Here is a 12189-nt window from a genome sequence, read left to right as displayed (position 1 = left end):
TGCGGTAGATTACACGATTTGAGCTATAACTTAGCACATAACCTCCTCCCGACCAGGTTTGGTTGACAGCATAAGATACCATGGTGATATAGCGACACTAAAACAGATCAACTTTCATGTCACAGCATAGCCTGGCTTTGAGCGCAACATACCTCGCTAACCCACTAATCGAGATTCGTAGTACACCCCAAAGGTTTTAGGCATTTGTTTATGGGTTTAATATTCACAATGGCAGCTATGTACACACCATTGTGGTTGTGTATTGTCTGATGACATAAAGAGACAAAAATGCACTGATTGAGCCCTGACCAGGTTTGGCCAATTGATGTTCACAATGGCAGCTATGTAGCCTACCATATTTCAGTTATTTGCATAGATTTATGTGAGTTGCACAGAATTTTGGATGGATGTAAGAACTACAGTGATGCTTCTGTAATGCTTGGTGGTTTTGTATTGTTTGATGACATAAGAGAAAAAAAAGCAAGGATTGAGCCCTGACCAGGTTTGGTCAAGTTCTCAATGACAGCGATATAGCCTGCCCTATTTGTCATTTGCACCAATTGACCTGTCGCTAAGCCCCGCCCCCCATTGTTACCGTGTGAAAACTCGGACAAACAAACCAGACTTGATTAGAAATACATTGTGGACAATGGCAGCTGACAGTATATGAAAGCAGGCTTTGAGGACGTTTTGGTCGATAAAGGATTTACTTTCCTCCAGAAGCTATCAAAAGGGACTTAATTATGCTATGGAGGGGTGTATTCAAAACTTTAGAATACATACATGGTGACAAGCCGTTGTGGCGAGTAGCCGTGCAAAAACCACTGACGTTAATGCTAGCTAGCTAGCGGAAGATTGATACTAAGATATGTTAGGTTACGTTAATATTTGATGTAGTAAGAATATAGTAGTTGGTTAATGAGCATTTTCATCTTGGGATTTAACAGGGAACCTGTGCCCACGTTGTTGGCTTAGTAGCCTACATTACGTCGAGCTGTTGCAAACGCGAGAGACGTCCTGTAGGCTACTGTTGATGAAAATATACCCCATTTTCTAGCCTCTCGGGGTACCGGCTATCAGTATTACACGTCCCCCTGCAAAACGTTTGACCATGGTTATCCGTCGGGGTTTTTTGAGTTAATAAACTCCATAAATAACAATTCATTTGTCATGTCATGCCTGCTCCCTGTTGTTTCCTATGGAGTTGTCCGAGCTGATGTCCGAGTCCCGTTGAGGCTGGTCTGTCATTGGCTCATCAGCGTTCTAAGGGTGGCGCTTAGCGACAGGTCAGTTGAGCTATGTAGCCTGCCCTATTTGTCATTTGCACCAATTGAGCTATGTAAAAAGTATAATAGATATGTGTTCAGTTGTTTGCCAATAAACAACATGGCAGAAACTTTCCTTCCCTACTGAAAAAAACAGCCTGACCAGCTAAAGGTGGTTTGCTGGTTGACCAGCTTGTTGACCAGCTTGTTTGACCACCCTATGATGGTTGACCAGCTAGACCAGCAAATCTCTTGCGAAAACATACCTTCAGCTGGTTTACCCACCTAACGATGGTAATTCAGCTGGTTTTGCTTGTCGTACCACCTCAAGCTGGTCATTTTAGCTGGTGTTGCTGGTCTACACTGCTGGTTTAACTGGCCGTGCCAGCTTATGTTGGTCAAAATAGCATGACCATCTTACACCAACAATGTCAAGCTTGGCAGGCTGGTCACCAGCATGACCATCTTGCACCAGCTGTATCCCACACGACAGGCTGGTCAAACCAGCATGACCAGCTTCCTCAGATGGTCACGCCAGCATATCCAGCTGGTGGTCCAACCAGCTACACCAGCAAAGACCAGCAAGAGCTGGAAGAAAACCAGCAAAGACCAGCTTAAACCAGCTAAAACCAGCTACCAGCATAAGCTGGTTTCTAGCTGGTTTTTTCAGCAGGGTTGTCTTAATTCATGTATAATACAAAAAAAAAATGTAGGCATGTCAGAATTACAGTTATGCCGCTTACATAATGTAGCCTATAGTGCTTTTTTGATGTTTGATGACAGGACAGAACCTAAGGAAAATTATGTAGACTAACAATATAAATTTAAAGTCCTAATAATCAGCCTACTTATTTGTATGTCCCGCAGATGACATAGAACGCTATTAACCGGTTTCGGGAACTTAATTTTTTTGTTCTAACCGGTTCAGGAACATCAATTTTAGGGTTGAACCAAAAACTGGAAACGTTAAAATACTGTTTCTGTTCGGAATAAACCAATTGGGAAATAATTCTGGTTCAAAGCCCTGGTCAAAACACACACACAAACACACACAAATGAACACACATACACACACAAATGAACACACACACATTTATGTTCACACAATACAATCACAGTATGATTTAAAAAAACAATAAAAAGGCTCTGGATGATAAGACTAAACACACACACACACACACATAGACACAAACAAACACACTCAAATGAACACACACAAATGAACACACACACACAAATGGACACAAACACACACAAATGAACACACACACAATGGAGACACAAATAACCTGACACACACACAAATGAAGACACACACACACACACACAAATTAACACCCACACACCATTTGTTCCTCTAAAAGTGCTTAAACAGGATACGGCTCCTTTCCGCAGGGCAAATCCCCCTGTGCTCTGCAGTAAAAACAGGATGAGGAGCCTAGGACCGGTTAAAACAGGCTACACACTGGTGATAATATGGCACCAAGTGAGGACTGGTGTAGACATGATATACCTGACACATGTGTGCGTGTGTGTGTGTCCGCGCGTGTGCATGTGTGTGCACATGCGTGCGCGTGTGTGTGTTGGACGAGATATCACACCAAATACAGAAAATGAATGGATGAAAACAATACAAGGGACTTAAAGTGTGAAGTTAAGGGGAGGACGTGCCACACACAAACACACACACACACACACACACACACACATCAGTACCTGCCTGCATTCCCTAATAAATTCTTCAACGTGATTCTGTAAAATAGACAGTTATGCTGCCTGGTGACATCAAACTCAATTAGGACTCTAACCCTAGGAGTGTATTACAAAGTGTGTGTGTGTGAGTGTGTGTGTGTGTGTGTACGTGTGTGTGTTGGACAGGTGTATTTCACAGTGTGTGTGTGTGTGTGTGCCAAGCTTCGATTGTCCAAATGCTGTAGGGTAATTTGTTTTTGACTACAGATATATGTTATTATATATTATATATATATATTTCAAAAGTGATGACAGAGGAGTCATGTGGATCTAAAGCAGCAGCACTCAGCGCTGAACACTAAATACAAATAGAAAAACACTACCTAGATTTACAACACACGCACACACACACACACACACACCAAATATAAAAACACTACCTAGATTTAAACACACACACACACACACACACATACACACACACACACACACCCCAAATATAAAAACACTACCTAGATCTACAACACACACACACACACACACACACACACACCCTAAATATAAAAACACTACCTAGATCTAAAACACACACACACACACACACACACACACACACACCCCAAATATAAAAACACTACCTAGATTTACAACACACACACACACACACACACCCCAAATATAAACACACTACCTAGGTCTACAACACACACACACACACACACACACACCAAATACAAAAACACTACTAGTGGTGTCAACAATAATCGATTCGGCGATGCATTGCAATGCGGGTCATGCACGATTCAGCATGGATGCAGCATTGTGCCATAATCGATTATGTCACTGTTTATTTTCTGGCCTTGAGTGGACAATAAAGTTGTGAAGTTTCAAATACATCTGGCGGCATTTCCGGAGCAACGTTGTAATGACATGCGCAGCCTGTAGCTACATGCTAAGCGGCAGCACTAGCTAGCATAACAACAACACTAAAGAATCAAGATGAGGGAGGGAGATTAACGCGATAGACGGGTAATTAAAAACGCACCCAAAGCTTGTAAAGCGGACATCTGGGCACATTTCGGATTCTACGAAGTTAATGGGAAACTAGACAAGACCTACGCGGTGTGTAAAACCTGCCACAGTAAAATCAAGCACGTTGGCAATACAACTAACTTCACGAACCATGTCGATCGTTGTCATCCTGTCAAAATAAGCATTCACAGCGCAAATTAATTTAGTCTTTTACGCAGTGGAGAAAGTGACAGCGCACGGCAAGAAAGAAAGTGCATCCAAATTCACCCATTCTAACTACTCGCGAACGAGCCTACTCATCACACAGACATCACAAGTAGCCTATCACATCACATGAAAGAGCTTGCTGTGGTGAACGGTTCACGAGAAAAGTAAATAATATAATTCAATTTAATCATAAATTCTACTGAAGGTTCTGAGCCCATCTCCCTACCCAATTTATATCAGTGGGATACTTCACAAACCCTTCGTTCAACAAACCATATATCAGAATAAACAGCTGACCTTACCGAACAGAAAGGTGTAAAGCAGTCCCCTGTACAGTTAGCCGTTCCAGAGTAATCCAGTTTTGAATTTGCAGCAAATTTCGACATGCATGGATGTCTCCAAATTTGGGCTTTAAGTTTTACAATGTGTTTAAATTATTACACTTATTAAAATGCCATATCCAATACCCTGTACCATTCAATTTTATTTTTTTTATTTATGTCAAAGATACAGGAGAGTGATAATACACACATAGCAGCCAATAAAATCTGTTGTTCAATATCTGACTGCTTGTATTGCCTCATGACCTCAAAATTTGCCTTGTTGTGTGCAGTAGAATTTTGATGCATCACAATGCATCTTAGAATCGAATCGTTACCTGGTGAATCGTAATCGAATCGAATTGTGAGGGCAGTGCCAATGCACACCCCTAAACACTACCTAGGTCTAAAACACACACACACACACACAAATAGAAAAACACTACCTAGGTATACAACATCCACACACACACACACAGTGTTGTGCCAGTTCACAGCTTTTCTGAACTAGTTCAAGTTCAGTTCATACATGCTCAAAGTGAACACTTCACGTTCAAAGTTCACAATTTTAATTCTGAACTAGTTCAAAGTTCAGTTCATTTTACTTTTTTGGTGAGATATTCAAATAAATACTTTTTCTCACACTACGAGCTAGAAATCACTAGGCCTATACGTTCTTTGAAGTTGCTCATTGCAGACATTTGCTCATGACACTGCAATTGTGGGTTTCTTACCAGGTGATGAAACTTGCAGCAGTACAGACAAGGTAGACCAGTCTCCGTGCCATCACTTCCACTAGCCATTTGTTTTAAATTGCAGCGCTTTCTCTCACTCTCCTCATTGGTCTGTCTCTCTCTCTCTCTCTCTCTCTCCTCCAGCCCTCCGCGCTCTCGTCGTTGCCTGCTACGCGGCGTTGCTATGCCTACCCCGCTCTGCTGCAATTCATCACGGGTAACGTTGTGCGGAAGCCCGTATGCTATTCAACTATTCTCAGCCGGACACTACGTTGCCCGCAATGCATTGCGCACACAATGTCAAAACCATTTCTGTCTGGTGATACATGATTTAAGCGGCACCAGCGAGAATACAGGAGGGAGGAACTTTCTCTCGTTGCGTTTCAAAAGAGAAAACAGATGTCACTCAGTTTTCAATGGAAAACAAATTCCAACGTTCATTTACAGTGATGTCTGCCGTTCATGGCACATAATGTGAACTAATTCACGTTCAAGTTCTTTATTAAAAAATGTGTTGCGTTCAGTTCAACGTTCACGAAAAAATGAGCGTGTTCAATGAACGCGTTCTTTTGAACTCGTTCACGCACAACACTGCACATACACACCAAATATAAAAACACTACCTAAGTCTACAACACACACATACACAAATAGAAAAACACTACCTAGGTCTACAACACACACACACACACACACACACACACCAAATATAAAAACACTACCTAAGTCTACAACACACACACACACACACACACACACAAATAGAAAAACACTACCTAGGTCTACAACACACACACACACACACACACACACACACACACACACCAAATATAAAAACACTACCTAAGTCTACAACACACACACACACACACACACACACACAAATAGAAAAACACTACCTAGGTCTACAACACACACACACACAAATAGAAAAACACTACCTAGGTCTACAACACACACACACACACACACAAATAGAAAAACACTACATAGGTCTACAACACACACACACACACACACACACCAAATATAAAAACACTACCTACGTTTACAACACATACACACACACACACAAATAGAAAAACACTACCTAGGTCTACAACACACACACACACACACACACCAAATATAAAAACACTACCTAAATCTACAACACACACACACACAAATATAAAAACACTACCTAGGTATACAACACACACACACACACACACACACACACACACACACACACACCAAATATAAAAACACTACCTAGGTCTACAACACACACACACACCAAATATAAAAACACTACCTAAATCTACAACACACACACACACAAATAGAAAAACACTACCTAGGTCTACAACACACACACACACCAAAAACACTACCTAGGTCTACAACAAACACACACACACACACACACCAAATATAAAAGACACACTCCACAGTACCTTGTCTTCCTCTGCCATATAGTGCACTTTGGGCTGATTGGGTGGGAGAGTTATCGGACGATTACCAAACAATATACTATGTAACCCTAACCCTAGGTAACCCAATCTGAACCAGTGTGTGTGCTGGACGACTTTAGGTTTAGACTGTACACGCGTTGAGAAGAAGCTTTTTTTGTGCATATATAATTTGTATTATTTCATATTTGTTTGTGCATATTTAAAATTGGTATTATTTCATATTTGTTTGTGCATATTTATAATTTGTATTATTTCATATTTGTTTGTGCATATTTATAATTTGTATTATTTCATATTTGTTTGTACATATATATAATTTGTATTATTTCATCTTGACAGAGGGAGTGAGGTAGACATTTTAACCAGAAGATTGATTGGTCACGTATGAGTGAAAAAAACTTAAAAAGAGCAAAATCAGATAAATCAAATTGGCCCGACAATCACGCACACACACACACACAATCACACACGCACACACACATGCAATCACACACGCGCACACACACAATCACACATGCTCACACACACACACACACCCACACACACAATCACACACACACACACAGGTACACACACCCACACACACAATCACACACGCACACACAGGTACACACACCCACACACACAATCACACACACACACACAGGTACACCCATGTATGTCGTCCCCTTAAAAATACCGCAGTAGTATTCTGTACACTTCGACGGTACTTTAAAAATCGGACCCGGCCCAATCCAATCTATACTGGTAACAGAACCAACTTGGGACTGATGCGTTTGAGAGTGTGTGTGTGTGTGCGTGTGTGTGTTTCAAAATCGTTTCAATCTTTTTTGCCATGTCCAGGTGAACAACGTGCATGATGGCCGACAGACTACAAAATGGCCGAGCTTAGGCTGAGCGCACTATAGAGTGTCCGTTTGGTTCCAGCTGCGTCGTCTCACAGCCTTGTTGAGGGCAGTGTTGACCGAGTGGCATGCCGACGCTCGGCCTGTCCTGTGTGAGGGTTTAGAGCATCTCCACCTGCCCATCGAGCCTTCTGAGGGCTTCCCTCCACCCCACCTCACCCCCCCACCTCAGCAGATCTCCAGAACACACACGCGCACATCTGACTACACTAATCTCAACACCCACACGATGGATTAGGATCTCAGCTGCTCCAGCACTTTATGTAGCACTCGCACGCTCTGCTCTAGACATCATCAAATATGGACGAGGACGGAGGGGGAGAAGGAAGAGAGCAGACCCTACCAGACTCCAGCGGAATGTTCCAGAATGGGCTCCTCGTACAGAAGACGGCGACGAAGAAGCAGGAAGAGGAGGAAGAGAGAGGACGGCCAGGAGACGCTCCGGGGTTCGTCCTGCACAGAGGCGCCGCAGCCCAGCGAGGGTGAGAGGGTGAGAGGGCGGCACAGGGCTCTGGAAGTAGGACGGGGCGCAGTGCTCGGGTGGTAATTGCATTTCATGGCGACGACAGTAACCCCCCCCCCCCCCCCAATCCGGGGGGGCTGCCCTGCCGGACGGACCCCTGTGTGGCGCAGGACGCCCGGCCTCCTGGCCTACGTGTGTGTGTGTGTGTGTGTGTGTGTGTGTATGTGTATGTGTGTGTGTGTGTGTGTGTGTGTGTGTGTGTGTGTGTGTTGTGTGTGTGTGTGTGTGTGTGTGTGTTGTGTGTGTGTGTGTGTGTGTAGCACCACCTCGTCTGAGACCAACGGGCACGTTAGTGCGGCTAGCACCACCTCGTCTCACGGCAACCTGGCTAACCCCCCCCCCCCCCCCCCGTCGCCCCGTTAACATTACGTGCAGCTCACCTTTCGGCACGAGTGTCCAGCGGTAACCCTGGCAGCAGCCAGGCCATCCCATAATGACACACTCTTCTCTCCTCCTCTTCTCTCCTCTCTCTCACTCCTCTTCTCCTCCTGCACACTCTGCACACTGTGTGTGTGTGTGGTGTGTGTGTGTGTGTGTGTGTGTGTGGTGTGTGTGTGCGGGACAGAGGCAGCACACAGGGCGATACACACACACAACACACACACACACACACACACACACACACTAACTCACTCACCACGAGCTCTTGGCGGGCAGTGGGCACTTCTGCTCTGAGCGTCTGGTCAGGAACCGTGGGAACCGTGGGCTGGCACTTCACCTCGGAGAGCAGGAGGGGGCGGGCTAAGAGGAGCGCAGGAGCGGAGGAGAGCAGGAGCGGAGGAGCACGGGGGCGGGGGGGGGGCTGGGGGGTGCCGGGGCTAAGAGGCACGTGGCTTCAGTCACATCCAACCACAGGCCAGAATCCTCACGCCATCCCTTAACCCCCCCCACCAAATACTGCCCCAGCTCCACTCTTACCCCATGCCCCCCCCACCAAATACTGCCCCAGCTCCACTATTACCCCGTGCCCCCCCCCCACACACACACAGCGTCTCTCCATCCCCCCCCAGTCTCCTTCGTCTCTTGAAATGGACTCCCAGAACACAAGCTGCTCCTGAATGGCCAAGTTTGGTGTGCAGTTCCATCTGAGTCCACAAGACAAAAACAGAAATCAGCTTTTCCCAACTCTTCCAGTCTTCCTGCGACACTTTTCTCCTAAAATCCAACTCTTCCAGTCGTCCTGTGACACTTTTCTCCTAAAATCAAATCCAGAGCTCTGCTGCTCCAGTGCCACTCGCTTCTCTGGTGCCCGATCTAACATTCCAGATCTAACATTCCAGATCTAACATTCCAGAACAGCAGCTGTCGGAAGAGGGCAACAAACCTCCTCTTCTCTCCTCCTCTCCTCCTACTTTTCTCTCTTTTGCTGTTGTTTTTGAGTGTCTGTGGGTGAGCGGGGAGCGGGGGATGGCGCGAGACAAATAAATAAATAAGAGGAAGTGGCTGTTGCTAGAGAGAGAGGGTGCTGCCTGGGCTCCTGCTCCCTGATTGGCCGGCTCAGGGCCATGTGCGGTGCAGTCAGCAGCGAGCAGCGAGAGCTCTAATATTAGAAAATGTATCCAGGCAGCCGCACAGAGCACCTCGCTGGGACACGCCGCATATACCGCTGTGTGAAACGCACCTCGGCAGCTCAAACACACACAAACACACACACTCGGCAGCTCAAACACACACAAACACACACACTCGGCAGCTCAAACACACACAACACTTGAAACAAAATGCCACTTAGGAGCAGAATGAACCTGATCAAAGATGTCATTTAAAATGATGATTAAAAAATATAAGCAATAGTGTGTAAAATTGTGATGCTTGTGAGAAAAGCCTGCATAAATGCGAGCCTTAATTCAGTGACCTAAATCTGTGAGACTGTGGTTGGTTCACCAGAGTCTGATTACTCTCCAAGTGAATGAACGCGGGGCGGACTGCACGGTCATTCACACACACACTGAATAGAAGTAGAACTGCATTTTTCTCAAGAAATTTCAGCATTAAAGACATTTAACAGCACCAGGGTCACACAGTCATGAAATCCTCCAAAGGTCTAGACCCCTCATACCAGGCTGAGTGAACAGAGCGAACAAACAGCAAAAGGTTGGCTGCTCTAGTCACATTCACTGGATAAGTCTGAAGTGTTCAGGACTAAACGCTAACACTAGTCTTGAGGCCTGATTACACTAGTCTTGAGGCCTAATTACACTAGTCTTGACTTGAGGCCTGATTACACTAGTCTTGACTTGAGGCCTGATCACACTAGTTTTGAGGCCTGATTACACTAGTCTTGACTTGAGGCCTGATTACACTAGTCTTGAGGCCTGATTACACTAGTCTTGAGGCCTGATTACACTAGTCTTGACTTGAGGCCTGATTACACTAGTCTTGGCTTGAGGCCTGATTACACTACGTTTCATAGGTCTCTGTATGGAGACCAAGCAGAGAATGATCAACTCTTTAAGTAGACATGACTGAAACTAACACAGGCATGACCTGTAGTAGAAAATAACCCCGTCCAACATATTTGCTCTTCATATACAGTACTGTGCAAAAGACACTTTGACAGGCCGAAGATCTCATTGAAAAGCTACAGCTGAGTTCATTGCTCAGCCAAAGGTTTCTATTCAAAGAGCCTTGATGAGGCAAGCTAACACTATTACCACCTGGGAGTACAATGCAGGGGGTCACTGGAGATGTGCAGAGGGTCACTGGAGATGTGCGGTCCTGTTCAGGTGTCAGGGTCACTGGAGATGTGCGGTCCTGTTCAGGTGGCTCCTCCACTTTGAGCCCAGCCTCCGCTGCGTCAGTTTTAGGGTGAGCCATGGTCACGTCAGCAGCTGATCTCGAGACCCCCATTGTAGCTGTATGTACCAGCAGCTCCTGACAGGCCAGGCATGGCCATCAGTGGCCTGGGTGGACAATGACAGCTCCAAGAGCTTCCCTCTTTGGTGATTGGTCATTATTGGTAGCTTGAGAATGAAATTAGACTGGAATCAGAAGAAAATCTATTTCAAGCGTATTTAAATTGCCTACTGTGTCCACATGTTCTGTGTTCTCTGGTCATATTCTAATTGAGAAAGTGATCAAATAAACAATATGGTCTTTAAGGCTGAAACAACAAAGGGGTCTGTTTACACACTACTCTATTTAGATCATATTTACTATTGTTCATGTGGTCGCTGAAAAGTGCTTTATACGTTTATGAGTGCAGCAAAATGGCTTCTGCTGCAGCTCCGGGGATTCAAACAGACTTAAAAGTATAGGAGATTATGTCGCCACAAGTGGCCTATTGACAGTAACAGCCATAGGCGCCCATTTATGTTTCCGTCGGTGGGTGCTCAAACAATTAAAGGCCTGATACCATGCCTATGTGTATTGTTGCCATACGGTTTTTGAGAAGTAATGTATGCACTTCAACACTTTAGGAAATCAACAGCGGCCGACACACAAAACGGCAATACAGTTTGCGGGAGTCCATGAGCTAGGGTGACCAGATTTGAGTTTGTGAAAAAGAGGACACTTCAGGGGGGGGGGGGGGGGGGGTGACTATGGTGGTGACTACGTATGATAATGAGCTTTATTGGCCGGCCTGCTAACAGAAAAACACTGCCTCAAAAGACTATTTTGAACACTTGAAAGTTTTAAATGTGCAAAAACAATAATTACAAAAAAAGCAGATACATTTGGATGGCAACCCATCTTTAATGTTGCATATCTCTAAATTTGATCCAAGATGTTTCTGAAAATACAAACTGAATCTTTTACAGTAGCCAGCTCTATAATTTTGACAATCTGTTTTAGAGTTTAATAATCCTGACCTGTGAAAACAGTTGTGTTGATGGGGACTGATGTGGATGTTGTCCATTTTCTTATTCAATCATGTCTGGTCTATTATTAGGCCTGCCTCTTTTCAATCCATTATTATTAGATATTTCTTTTGTAAAGAAAAAGGCCTACATCTATCCCTCATGTTATGCCAACATATTTAATTCACCTGAATATAGGCTGCAGTAGATAGAGAATTATTACAGTGCATGAAAATGCACTGTACTGTTCTTCC

At 44.5% G+C, this 12189-nt stretch overlaps 1 protein-coding gene across 2 annotated transcripts in view; it reads right to left on the bottom strand.

Moving 5' to 3' along the window:
* The window catches only part of LOC143117461 (phosphatidylinositol 3-kinase regulatory subunit gamma-like), a 75509-nt gene extending 66621 nt beyond the window's left edge, over positions 1-8888 (bottom strand). Inside the window, exon 1 of one of the 2 annotated variants that reach the window (XM_076279206.1) lies at positions 8516-8888. The gene's annotated coding sequence lies outside the window, so the exon portion shown is untranslated. Of the gene's footprint in view, positions 1-7955; positions 8110-8515 lie in introns of those variants that run through there. The other variant, XM_076279207.1, reaches the window with a different exon arrangement.
* Positions 8889-12189: the final 3301 nt, after the last annotated feature.

This window comes from Alosa pseudoharengus, unplaced genomic scaffold (genome assembly GCF_046254945.1).
Source record: "Alosa pseudoharengus isolate Yale_2024_CS ecotype anadromous, Long Island Sound unplaced genomic scaffold, YU_APseudo_1.1 YU_APseudo_1.1_scf_11, whole genome shotgun sequence".
Classification (NCBI taxonomy): domain Eukaryota; kingdom Metazoa; phylum Chordata; class Actinopteri; order Clupeiformes; family Clupeidae; genus Alosa; species Alosa pseudoharengus.
This window is presented reverse-complemented; position numbering and strand designations above follow the sequence as displayed.